The 12052-nt window shown below is 33.6% G+C and overlaps 1 protein-coding gene and 2 long non-coding RNA genes across 6 annotated transcripts in view; all 3 read right to left on the bottom strand.

Moving 5' to 3' along the window:
• znf804b (zinc finger protein 804B) overlaps positions 1-12052 on the bottom strand; it is a 229156-nt gene that overhangs the window by 131972 nt on the left and 85132 nt on the right. The window lies entirely within an intron of this gene.
• LOC147840313 (uncharacterized) lies at positions 1267-5007 on the bottom strand. Its single transcript, XR_015511525.1, has 2 exons — positions 2886-5007; positions 1267-2739 (listed from the first exon to the last, which is right to left on the bottom strand). It is a non-coding gene; the product is annotated as an uncharacterized LOC147840313 (long non-coding RNA).
• Positions 5933-10156, bottom strand: LOC147840312 (uncharacterized). Its single transcript, XR_015511523.1, has 3 exons — positions 7749-10156; positions 6962-7681; positions 5933-6915 (listed from the first exon to the last, which is right to left on the bottom strand). It is a non-coding gene; the product is annotated as an uncharacterized LOC147840312 (long non-coding RNA).

Genomic DNA, 12052 nt, shown 5'->3' with positions numbered 1-12052 from the left:
GGGGTTTGAGTTCAGTAAAGAAAAGTTCCAGAAAGAGGGTATTGGTTGGGTTTTGGGAAGAAAGAGTGTGGGTCAGTCGATCATTCTGTCGGCCAGTCATTAAGTCAGTCAAACGGTCAGTCGACAGTGGCCTCTGGTGGATTTAAACAAGAACAGCATGTGCGAAAAGCATAAAAAGCATACACAGTAGCTCACAAAATGTACTCTGGTGGATTAGCAAAAACTAAAACTGCAAAAAAAAAAAAACGTAGCTCCTGGGATGTATTTGGCATTTACAGAATGAGCCTCGGTTAAAAATAAGGGACTAAGCTGAAGTAAAATGAATGAATGAATGAATGAATGAATGATTAATGTATTAATGTTAATGTTTTCTGTCTAAAATTTGTATTGGACAGTTTGTGAAATAATGGAATAAGCGATGACAATCAAAGCTGATTTCCGTCTGTAACTTTGACTGATATACAGGCATCTGAATATTTAATTGCTCATATTTTGTTTCACAGATTAAAAACATTAAGCACACGTTGATTAAAATTAAATAAACCCTTTAATTACACTAAATATTACAATAAATAAAACATTTAAGTAGAGTAACAGTACATAATATAGAGTAATTATTAACAAACAGACACAAAATAAACTGATTTTGTCATTACACTTTATCATAAGTAAATATTTTTGAGAGATTAACAAATTAGACTAACCTCAAATGTTTTGATTGACTAGTAAAAAAAGAAAAATGGTAACACTTTACAATAAGGATGCATTAGGTAACTCATTTACTAACATGAACTAATCATGAACAACACTTGTACAGCATTTATTAATCATAATTGAACATTTACTAATGCATTATTATCATCCAAGTCCATGCTTGTTAACATTAGTTAATGCACCATGTGTTAACATGAACTAACAATGAACAACTGTATTTTCATTAACTAACATTAACTAACATGAATAAATACTGTAGTAAATGTATTATTCATTGTTTGTTCATGGTAGTAAATGCATTAATTAACATTAACTAATAAACCTTATTGTAAAGTGTGACCAGAAAAATATACATTTGGTCCTTGTCCATTTATTTCTTTCTTATTTACTGTTTTAAAAAGTAAATAGTTTAACTTTTAACAAATAATGAGGAAATGAAAAGGAAACAAAATTAAATAATGATCAAGTATATTCACAATAAAACTGAACACTGATTAATTGCTGTGTTAAATGTGTTTTTGTCTATGTGTGTAGTATGTACATGTGGTGGTATTGTTTTTTTTTTTTTTTTTTTTTTTTTTTTTTTTTTTTTTTTTTTGCAAAGAGCTTATAAAATGGAAATGAGACAAAACAGCACCAGGAATTTCTCCATTACAGACACAAATGAAGATATGATTAAAGTAAAACAGCTTATGAGACTGAAAATTTAAAAAATACAGTATCAGCTCCAGTATGTTTGAACATTTTGTCCTTTTTCTATTCACTTCTTAGAACATCATGTCCTGGTTTTGGCTTGTTTAGAAGTATATTACCTATTATGGGGTTATATCGAAGCACTGTTCATTTAGACAGACTGAGATCCATCTCCCTGTGCGTAACAGGGTTTGGATGGCAGAGTGTACGCTTCATTAAACCGGCCAAACGTAAACACACAAATGATATAACTCAGATAAAGAATAAATTAAATACGAAAGTAAAAGTTGAGATGACAATTTGTGTTGTCTATAGTCAGAAAATGTAGGAAAAAACATGGTGGTGGTGTCAACTAGCTCCATTTGGCATCTTATGCTACATTTTCACTTTCAGACATTCCTATAGAACAACTGAACGTATAGCTCACCCAGAGGTCCATCCAAACTCATCTTTTTTCTGTGGGCCATAAAAGTAGACGTTTGGCAGAATGACAATCTCGGTCAGTATTCACTTTTGTTGTACTGAAACAATATGCCATGGTGACTGAGGCTGTCAACACTCCATCTACCATCTCCTATTCATTCAAAGCATCTATATTTTGAATGCTCTGCTATTTTCATTTTATGGCCCTTAAAAAAGCTCTACATTAGCGATGCCTAAAGAGGAAAAAATAAAGTGGGTGGATGGATGTGCAGTATGGAGGTATGAGCTTTAGAGAAAAGGGATGGAAGGATGAATGTCTTATCTTGCGGCTCCGATGCCAATTTCTCACATGACTGACAAACGCGAGGGATTCATGGCAGTGTTTGTCTTCTTCAGCCTGTCAAGAAAGCCATTCGGACCAATCGAGTGACAGCCGAAGCCTCTAATCAGAGACAAACGGCCCACCGCTGGTCCATGGACACATCTCTCACGTAGATCCCCTTCAATTGATTGGCATGATGTCGAAATACAATATAGTACTAAAATCCTTGCTGTCCAAAACCTATCCGTCTGCTGTCATCCTTTCTGCCATAGTGTCTCCCCCAGTTCTGGTTCTGATATAAACAAATGTCGAACATAAGCACAATGCGCTCGCTTGGTTTCTTAGCTTCCTGTTATTTATCTCCGCTTCGCTCTCGACCCTCATTTTTATGGCAGAGCCAAAGAACTGTCATCAAGGGTATTTGTCTGCACCGATATAACACAGCAGCCCTGTCTTACTGGATTTCCAATGACATACTTTCAATCTTCCTCAGTGAACATCGACTTGCTTCTTTTCTTGCACAATATTATACTGCAAAGTAGAGATGGCACAAATATTCCAAGCCAATGCTAAAATAAAAAAGGAAACTAAACATTTCATAACTGAAATAAGTAGTTCAGACTGACTAGCATGGCATTCTACATTTTCAACAACATGCCAGTCAGTCTGAAGTTATAAGTTCTTGTATGACAATAGTTCAGTTATGAAATGTTTAGTTTCCTTATTGGTCAACTTCTTGCTTATGATTGCTGAGATATTTATGTGGATATGTAAAGTATAGTGCTATTGTGGCTATTCATGACAAGTTTAAATTAAATTACACAAAAAAATAATATTGCAAATACTCAACCTCAAGCTCAAACAGCAGTACTTTACTTGCATAATAACAGATTATAAAAAATACAAAAATAAAATGATAAAATATGAGTGCACTTGGTTTTAAAACATTAATGTTTACATGCTTCATGCTAATGAATTCGTTTATATTATATATTGTAACCCAATTTAAGCCTTGAGCATTGTCAAAAATTCATATTATTAACTGAAATTTCAGGTGTATTGCATCGACTAGCCTACTGACATTCTGTCACCAATGACAACTGCACTGCAAAATTTCTAAAAGCATAACTTGACTGACAAACTCTTTCAAATGCAAAAACTCCATCTGCTTAAAATGAAACCTTTCAGCATTGGAACAGGCAGTAAAGGTAATTCTAACGACATGAATTGCTAGTTGCCTCAAGTGTGATATCCTCTTGAAGGACAATACTGGCCCTGAAGTAAAGCACTAAACCTTGAGTTGCTTTCAGCATATCAAACCTTAATGACCTTTCTGTCCTGAATCATTCTCTTGGCTCTCTGACAGCTGAGAAAAAAAAAACATTTTTACTAGAAAGAACAGGAAGTATAGGGATAAAATGAAGCTTTTAGGTCCAATATTTATGAATAATTACCGTGCAATAATGTTGCAAGCTACAGATCACCAGAGAAACTACTGTACAAAATATTGAAAGAGTTTATGCTCTAGACAGTCATGATCAAAAACATGCATCTTATTTTATTAAAATGGTTATATTAATATTAAAAATAAGATGAGTACAGTTTGGTGATGAACTTTTACAATTTAAAATTAAATTTACCAAACCAGAGCTGCGTCCCAAATCGCATACTTATGCACTATTCTACGCCATTTTGTAGTATAAATAGTTTAAGTAGTGCGTTCACACTGAAAACTCTAAAAATAATAAGTGCACTTTAATTACCTGGATGATGCACTCATTCAGCCGCTAAAATGAAGTGTGTAATGATGGACACTTCACGCACTCAACGACCGCAGGTTTGTTTACGTAGCGGAAGGGGCGGAGCTATCAGACGCACATGTTGAATAACTTTATTTATTTTGGATGGTGAAAGCAAAATTCTCCTACGAGAGTGATTTTAGCGCCTCCCGATGGTGAATGCGGTTATACTCACGGCAGGTATTATCTGATAATTCGGTCGTTTATTTCACTGATTTGGCAACCGTCAAATGTGATCAGGGAAACGGTTTGAATTTCCGCTTAGTAAAAAAACGTTAGTGTGCCATTTGGGACGACACTACATACATATACTATCCTGTTGAGTGTGTAAGTGCATAAGTACATAGTGCATGAGTGCATAGTGTATAGTGTGCCATTTGGGACGCAGCTCAGGTCTGTATGCCAAACCAGGCTAGCATGCTTCCAGTATATTTTTAGCATGCTGCTGACATGAATTAGAATTAGCTTCTAGCATATTCTAGGCTAGTTACAAGATTTTGCTAGTGATAGACAGCTTATTAACTATCCAGAACTTCTGGTTAAAGCAAGCAATCTCAAAAGGTTTTGATGTTAAGGAAGATTGCTATTGTATATCAATCAGACATCACTTATGGTTGTAAAATTGTTCAAATAATGTTTTTCAAATGAATTACAGTAACAAAAACAATCAAAATGTTCATTAATTGATACAGGCTCAATTTACTGCATGTTGCTTCAGCAACATACAAGTGAGTGAAAGTAAAACCTAATGTTTGTCACTGCAACAAGATGACTTGACAAATGATTTTCTAGTGTACAGTGGGGAAAAGCTAGGCATAAAGCAACACTTTTTGGTTTTGGCCAAATAACGAACAAAGTAATGGGGTAAGAAAAAAACATAATTTTTACCAACAACACACAAGCCTCTCCTACAAGTGAGCACTGGTTATATGAATGCCAGACCTATGGTTTCCAGAAGAGTCAGGATACAGACCTGGTGCAGTGCAATCTGAGCTGCATCCAATGCCTCACCGAACCCCACCCCTAACCCTACCTGTCACAGAGATGTCACTCAATCCATTGAGTGCATTGTGTGTGCAGTAATGCTAAAAGTGCCAGGAGTAAAAGTGTAACTATTTACCCCACCTGCGGGACAAGTTGTAACAGACAGAGGGTCAGTTGTAACACGTGCTTATAAAGTCATATTTCACACAATTAGTTGAAATTCATTTTACTTGAAATAGTATTTTCCTTAGTACTAAACTCATTTTTTTATTCTACATAGCACTGCATGTTTATTTATTTATCTATTAGATAAACACATTTGGATTTATTTGCATTATTATCCATTATTATGCAATGCATTTATTTGCTGTTCTAGCAACAAAAATCTAATTTATTCTATTAAAAAAATATTTTAAGAAGTTCTCAGCATTACACTCAAAATGCAAAAAAATAATTTGTTAGTTTAATTGGTGTCCAACAGTGTGGCTTATTTGTCACACAAAGTTACGACTAACCCGGCTGTGTTGTGTTTTCCCCAACACTGGCAAGCAGTCACTTTGTGCTTTATACATCTTTCAAAATAGGGCCATCTTTTAGCCAAGAAGATGGTAATCATAACAAAATAAAATTTCACATACTTTCACATAATTAAAAAAATAAATAAATAAAGAGTAAAATAAAAATACTTTTATGCTGCAAAAATGGTTTCTCCTGTGTTTCTCATCCAAATTTCTCCAAACTTTTTCTATAATTGGCAGGAAGACATCTGCCGACATTGTGGTTAAAACATCAGAAGCATGCCATGGTTAACCCTGAGCAAATAACTTAAAACTCTGTTACTTTGTCCCCCACGCTTCCCTAGATGCTGTATGGAGATCTTGAACTTGGTACTTGTTGATTAAATGTTCTTGTGTAATGTTTAACAGTTTTCACCCCTTTTAAATAAGTGCATGGGATTTATTTATTTATTTTATTTATTTATTTTATTATTATTTTTGATGATGTTGATAATGACCATCATCATGTGTTTCACAAAAAAAATTGAGTCTGATGATCAGAAGGGAAATACAGTAGCAAGGAGATGCAGCATATCTTGAAGGTCTGTCCTAAGATGCTTGACAAATGCCTATTAATCACAGACACTGAATAAAAATCAAAGGAAGCAGCTAATAATAAATGTTAGCATGCTAGATTTGTTTATATGCTTTATTTGAATATATATTTTACAATAAAACTAAATTGTGTGATGCATCGTTACTCCAGATCCTGTGCCATAATCATTCCAATATGCTGAGCAAAACATTCCTTATTACTATAAATCTCAAAAATTGTTGCGCTGTTTAACAATTTTAAAGACCCCAGTTCAATTTTGTTACAATCTTTGGTTAACAGAATGTTCAAGAGAATGTTTCTACACTGTAAAAAAGTAATTAGTGTCACTTTTTACTGTCAATTAAAAGCGTATTTGCTGAATAAACATTCCTTCATAAATTTTCCTGCCACAGCCCTTACAGTTGCAACCCATCACTGGGAAACACTCATACACACTCATACACTACAGCCAATTTAGTTTATCCAATTCACCTATAGCGCATGTCTTTGGACTATAGGGGAAACGGGAACAGCTGAAGGAAACCCACGTGAACACGGGGAGAACATGCAAACTCCACACAGAAATGCCAACTGGCCTGAGTAAACATACTAACCTTAAAAAAAGGAATAAACTAATACAAAACTAAACCTTTGAATGTTATGATGTTTCTAATAGTTTCACTTGCGCTATATCTCTCCATATTCTCTATAAATGAGAATAAATAAATAAACTAATCAAATAAGTATATGCAACACTGACAAGGGCCATTGCCTGAACAGATTGCATTTCTCAACTTTTCTAGCCATGAAATTTTCAATCGTTCTTCGTTCTAGGCCGTTGAGGTTTCCTCCCTTGTCAGCTCACACACCTATTAAAATCTCAATAAACTGCACACACACACACACACACACACACACACACACACACACACACACACACACACACACACACACACACACGTTTAGCCCTACTGTACGCACTCGCTAGAGAGTTATATTTTCATCTGGTTTGTGTCATCCGCAATCAATCGTTCTCTTATAAGTGTGCGCATTTGGAAACGGTGGGGTTGAGACCAGCTGTTGGTTTGATGCAGAGAATTAGAGAGAAAAAAGCAGCAGTGCTGAGGCCAGTGAAATTGCAGGTTTAGTGAGGTCAGGAGAGTTGTGAATGAGGCATGACGCAGAGCAAGGCCTCTTGTGTACTGATAATGCGCTCGTACACCACAGACTCGTCCTCAAGCTTTTAGAGATTCATCTGGGGCTTCAGAGCTCTACTTGCTAATGCATCAAAGGTGTCAATTCCTCCTCTGAGCTACGAGGAAACATCACAAATGTATTAAAGGGAGAGAGAGAGACAGACAGAGAAAGATAGATAGATGGATAGATTAGGAGAGAACATGAGCAAGAGACAGAAAAAACATCAAGATTTGGCATGATGACACTCAAATCCTCCTCCCACACTAACAACAAATACATACTGATATGGACTGACAAGCATGTACCGAACAGGCATTTACACAAGTACACAAAGAACAACAACAAAAAAGAGACATATTTATGTGGTTGGTTGAGGAGAACTTTACACTCCCATAATTCTAGGTTCATCAGTAGTTTTGTGCAGAATGTAAGATTCAATAAAACGCAGCGTTCACATCTACACTCTAAAAATGCTGGCTTATTTGTGTTACACTCAAAATCCTTGGTTGAGACAATTTGGTAACATTTAAAAGGTTTTTAATTTTTACTGACTTGTGTAGGAAATATTTAAAATACTTCAGCAAATCCAACAATTTTTTTCAGGGAGGAGATGTTTTATAATACAAATTTGAAATTGACACTGTTTTCATTTTTATCACCTTACAGTTTAGATCTTTTTCCACATTTCCAGGTCTCTCAGTAGCAGAAGGTGCCACGGTTGGTTGCAAATAATTTAATTTACAATCCTGCTTGCTGAAATAATAAAAAAACTCCACGATCGTGTTTTCAAGACTTTCAGAAAAGGGAAAAAAAATGTGTGAACAAGAAAATACTCTATATTATAATGACAAATTTACTCTCAGCCATATAGGCGCTGCATTAGAAACACCTAGCATAAGCGTTAATTGTTTTTTTTTTTTTTTGTAATTTGACGCATGATGATAAAATGCATAAATAAATGGATATAAATGTTCATATGTTTTTTTTTTTAAATCTAAATATTAAAAACTTTAAGGATTTAATATTATGAGGACTGTTAAACCCATCATAACAATCTTGTGAAAAGGGCCCATCATTAACATATACTGTAAGGGCTTCTTAAAGTCTAGTCTTAGGTCTGGATCCGGACTTCAATCCAAACTCCTATCATAATACAAGAGTACTAATTCGGTGTATAAAATTAAAAAATTTGTGGATTTACCACTTTTTATAAAAGCATGTTTCAAATTTTACTGTGTGATGCTACCGGCATAATAGTGAGTGTATGATACTTGCAGAAATGAAAAGATGACAAAGAAAATAAAGTACTGGACAGAGCATTCATTTTGCTAAAAATTCAGTACAAAACTTTTTCAAGTGGAAATATCAAACATCGCAATAAAACAAAAGTTTAGGCAGCTGATGAAATACATTTCTCACATTAAGTACATTCATTCATTTTCTTTTCAGATTAGTCCCCTTATTAATCAGGGATCACCTACAGCGGAATGAACCCCCAACTTATCAAGAATATGTTTTACGCAGTGCATGCCCTTTCAGTTGCAACCAATCACCGGGGGAAACATTGGGAAAAACACCCATACACTCTCATTCACATACAGACACTACAGACAATTTAGCTTATCAAATTGACCTATAGCATGTTTTTGGACTTGTAGGGGAAACCGGAGCATCTAGAGGAAACCCACGCGAACGCTGAGAGAACATGCAAACTTCAGCACTACCCACTGTGCCACTGCGACTGATCTCAAGTTTACACATTTTCAGTAAACAAATAACTTTGTGAAGTTTTACAAACTAATTTCGAGAAGAGCATGTGATATGATTGATCGTGTCTGGTCCCTCATCTGTAATCAGTAATAATCCAATTAGATTGATCAAAGCCTACAATAAATAGATCGATTTCACCCTACTGGCTTGTCTTCGTTTTGGAAGAATCCCTTCTTTCACCCTATCTCCTCCTTTTACTTCTTTACTAGGGGGAGCTCTCGAGACCTACCTGATCTTAGATTCCATTACATGCTATTGACCAGGCAGGAGCCCTGGGTTCAATTATCTCTGAGCTAAGGGTTCTCTCCCGGGAAATGCATACCAAACCTGCTAATAGCATCAAGCAATGTCTAAGTGTAAAGGGATTTTTGCCTTCTGTTCTTACATTCATTCACAATTTTAGTTTTGTTTTTTTTAATCAATTAATTAACAAACTTATATAATTAGGCAAATATGTGACCCTGGACCACAAAAATGTCCACAGCCAAAAATGCTGTATAGTATGGATCAAAAGGATTGATATTTATTTTATAAAAACCAATTAACAGAATATCAGTATATCATTAAAATATTAAGTATAGATCATGCTTCATCAATAACTTTTTTATATGTCCTACTGCAAATACATTAAAACTTAATTTTTTAAAAGGATATTGTTCTACTTGCATGAACTTCATTTAGACAATATAGGTGTTTTCTCCATTTTTTGTAACCCTCAGATTTCTCGGCCAAATATTGTTCTATCATAACAAACCATATAGCAATTGAAAGCTTATCAAAGCGTATACAGTATTTTAGCCAGAGACCTCAAGGAATGGTTTTGTAGTTCATACTCACGTATTCACTTTAAAACAAAAACTAAAACAAACCATTTGGACAATTTAATTGCCATTATCTGTGTAATCTGAGGGCTGCACTCACCTGTTTCTCACTAGCTCATGAAATCACAACAATACAGATTTTATGAAGCATGAAACTCACCTCAGCTGTTATTTCCAACTTGAATTTGTGTTTGTATATAATTCAGAGAAGAGTGCTGACTCTTCACACTAGCACAAACAAACGCTTCCAGCAGTTTTCAGCCACTCAGTCAATGACACTTCTGCATCTCAAAAGCAAAGTGTTTTGGATAAAAGCATCTACTAAATTTATAATTCTGAACATCAAGCTGCTGTTTCATTTCCAAACTAATGCAAAAAAAACAAAAACATCTATTTCCAATCCACAACATAACCTAAAATGTGCATAATTATATTCTGAATAATTCTATAAATAATAATTCATTAATGATAAACCATTTTTCAGTAACATTTTTTCAGACCTTAAATATTGGGGAAATTATGTACATAAGTAAAATATGGATAATGCAGTAAATACTTTTTCTGGTATTTAAGGTCGGATACATGGAATATCTTATAAGCAATACTGTCAATTTTAGCAAATACATAATGAAAATGGCAATTGTGGCCACAAAACCAGTTTTATGTTGCACGAAGCCAGTATATACTGGTATATATTTTTGCGTGAATCAAAATGATTGATTTTTATTTCATTGGAATAGTATGTAAAGATCATCTTCCATGAAGACATGAATGTTTCTGGACAGAGTAAAATCTATCAAAACTTAATTTTAGGGTAATAATACTAAGAACAAATTAATCTTAACTAATTAAGATCAAATTAAACGTAGAATCATAATTTTCTTAGTATTATGATTTTTTAACACTCAGACCCTCCAAAATATTTACTAATTCAGCTTTAATAAATAATAAAAGTAACAATTGTGGCCACAAAACCAGTTTTATATTACACAAGTATAAAAGCCAGTATTTACTGGTACATATTTTTGCATGAATCAAAAATCATAGATTTTTATTTCATTAGAATATTAGGTAAAGATCGTCTTCTGTGAAGACATGAATGTTTCTGTACAGAATGTTTCTGTAAAATCTATCAAAACTTAATTTAGGATTACTAATATAAATTGCTAAGAACAGGTTAATATCGACAAATTTAAAGCTGATTTTCTCAGTATTATGTTTTTTAATCCTCAGACCCTCCAAAATACCTACTAACTCAGCTTTCAGATTATGTATGTATTTTCACTTGCTGTTAATCAAGGTTATTCCAACAGATATTAATTTCTTAATTGTTCTGAAGCTGAAAACATTGCCATTGTAATGCATAATTTCTATGAACTTTTTTTTTTGTTTTGTTATTTTATGCAAAAAGCAATAGCAACACTTTTATTTATTAAATAAATATTAAATAAGTTTAACCAGCAATTTACAGAATCAAACAAAATTTATATTTATAAATCATACATCCAGAGAAAATTTAAGTAGTCTCTTATTTTTTCCATTGCTGTAAACTGTACATGAATCCCAAGTTGGGTTATTTGCTATGATAACATAATATTTTAAACCATCAAAAGATCGCTTTAAATGAACATCCTTCCATCTATATATAGACGACACTCAGATCAACCAGTGGGTTCTTCATTTAAAATGAATCTCAACTTTATAAAGGTCATCTTTAAAATGCCAAGAATTTACTATTAAATGTAATCTTTAGCAACCCTCAAATATAATATGAATATGAAAATAATCTTTCATACAGAAAATCAGAACGCTTTGATTTGTAAATTTACTTGCATTTTTTAAAACAGTGTTTATTTATACATTCACACCTAATTTCTACCTTATTTTTCAAACAAGATGTGTAATCTCAATGTTTAGTTTTTGCTGTATAAAACAGCTTGGTTTGCTGAATCATAAACTGGTGTTTCATAAAATTAATATATTGCCTTAACTATAAGCACGCTGGTTTGTAGAGCAAACAATTATACCATCACACATTGAGGTTTAACAGAGAATTTTCTTTGTGCCCAAATACAATTACTACAGTTTTATTTTTGTTTAAATAAAAAAATAAAAAAATAAATAAATTGCATGAGAGCCAAAGTTTAAGCTCTTCTAATAAAGCTAGAAGTGGTTGTCAGCCATTTACATCTTTTTGTTTTAAGGGAAAACAAAAAGATGTCGTCTGCATATACTGT

This window comes from Danio rerio, chromosome 16 (assembly GCF_052040795.2).
Source record: "Danio rerio strain M-AB ecotype USA chromosome 16, GRCz13ab, whole genome shotgun sequence".
NCBI lineage: Eukaryota > Metazoa > Chordata > Actinopteri > Cypriniformes > Danionidae > Danio > Danio rerio.
This window is presented reverse-complemented; position numbering and strand designations above follow the sequence as displayed.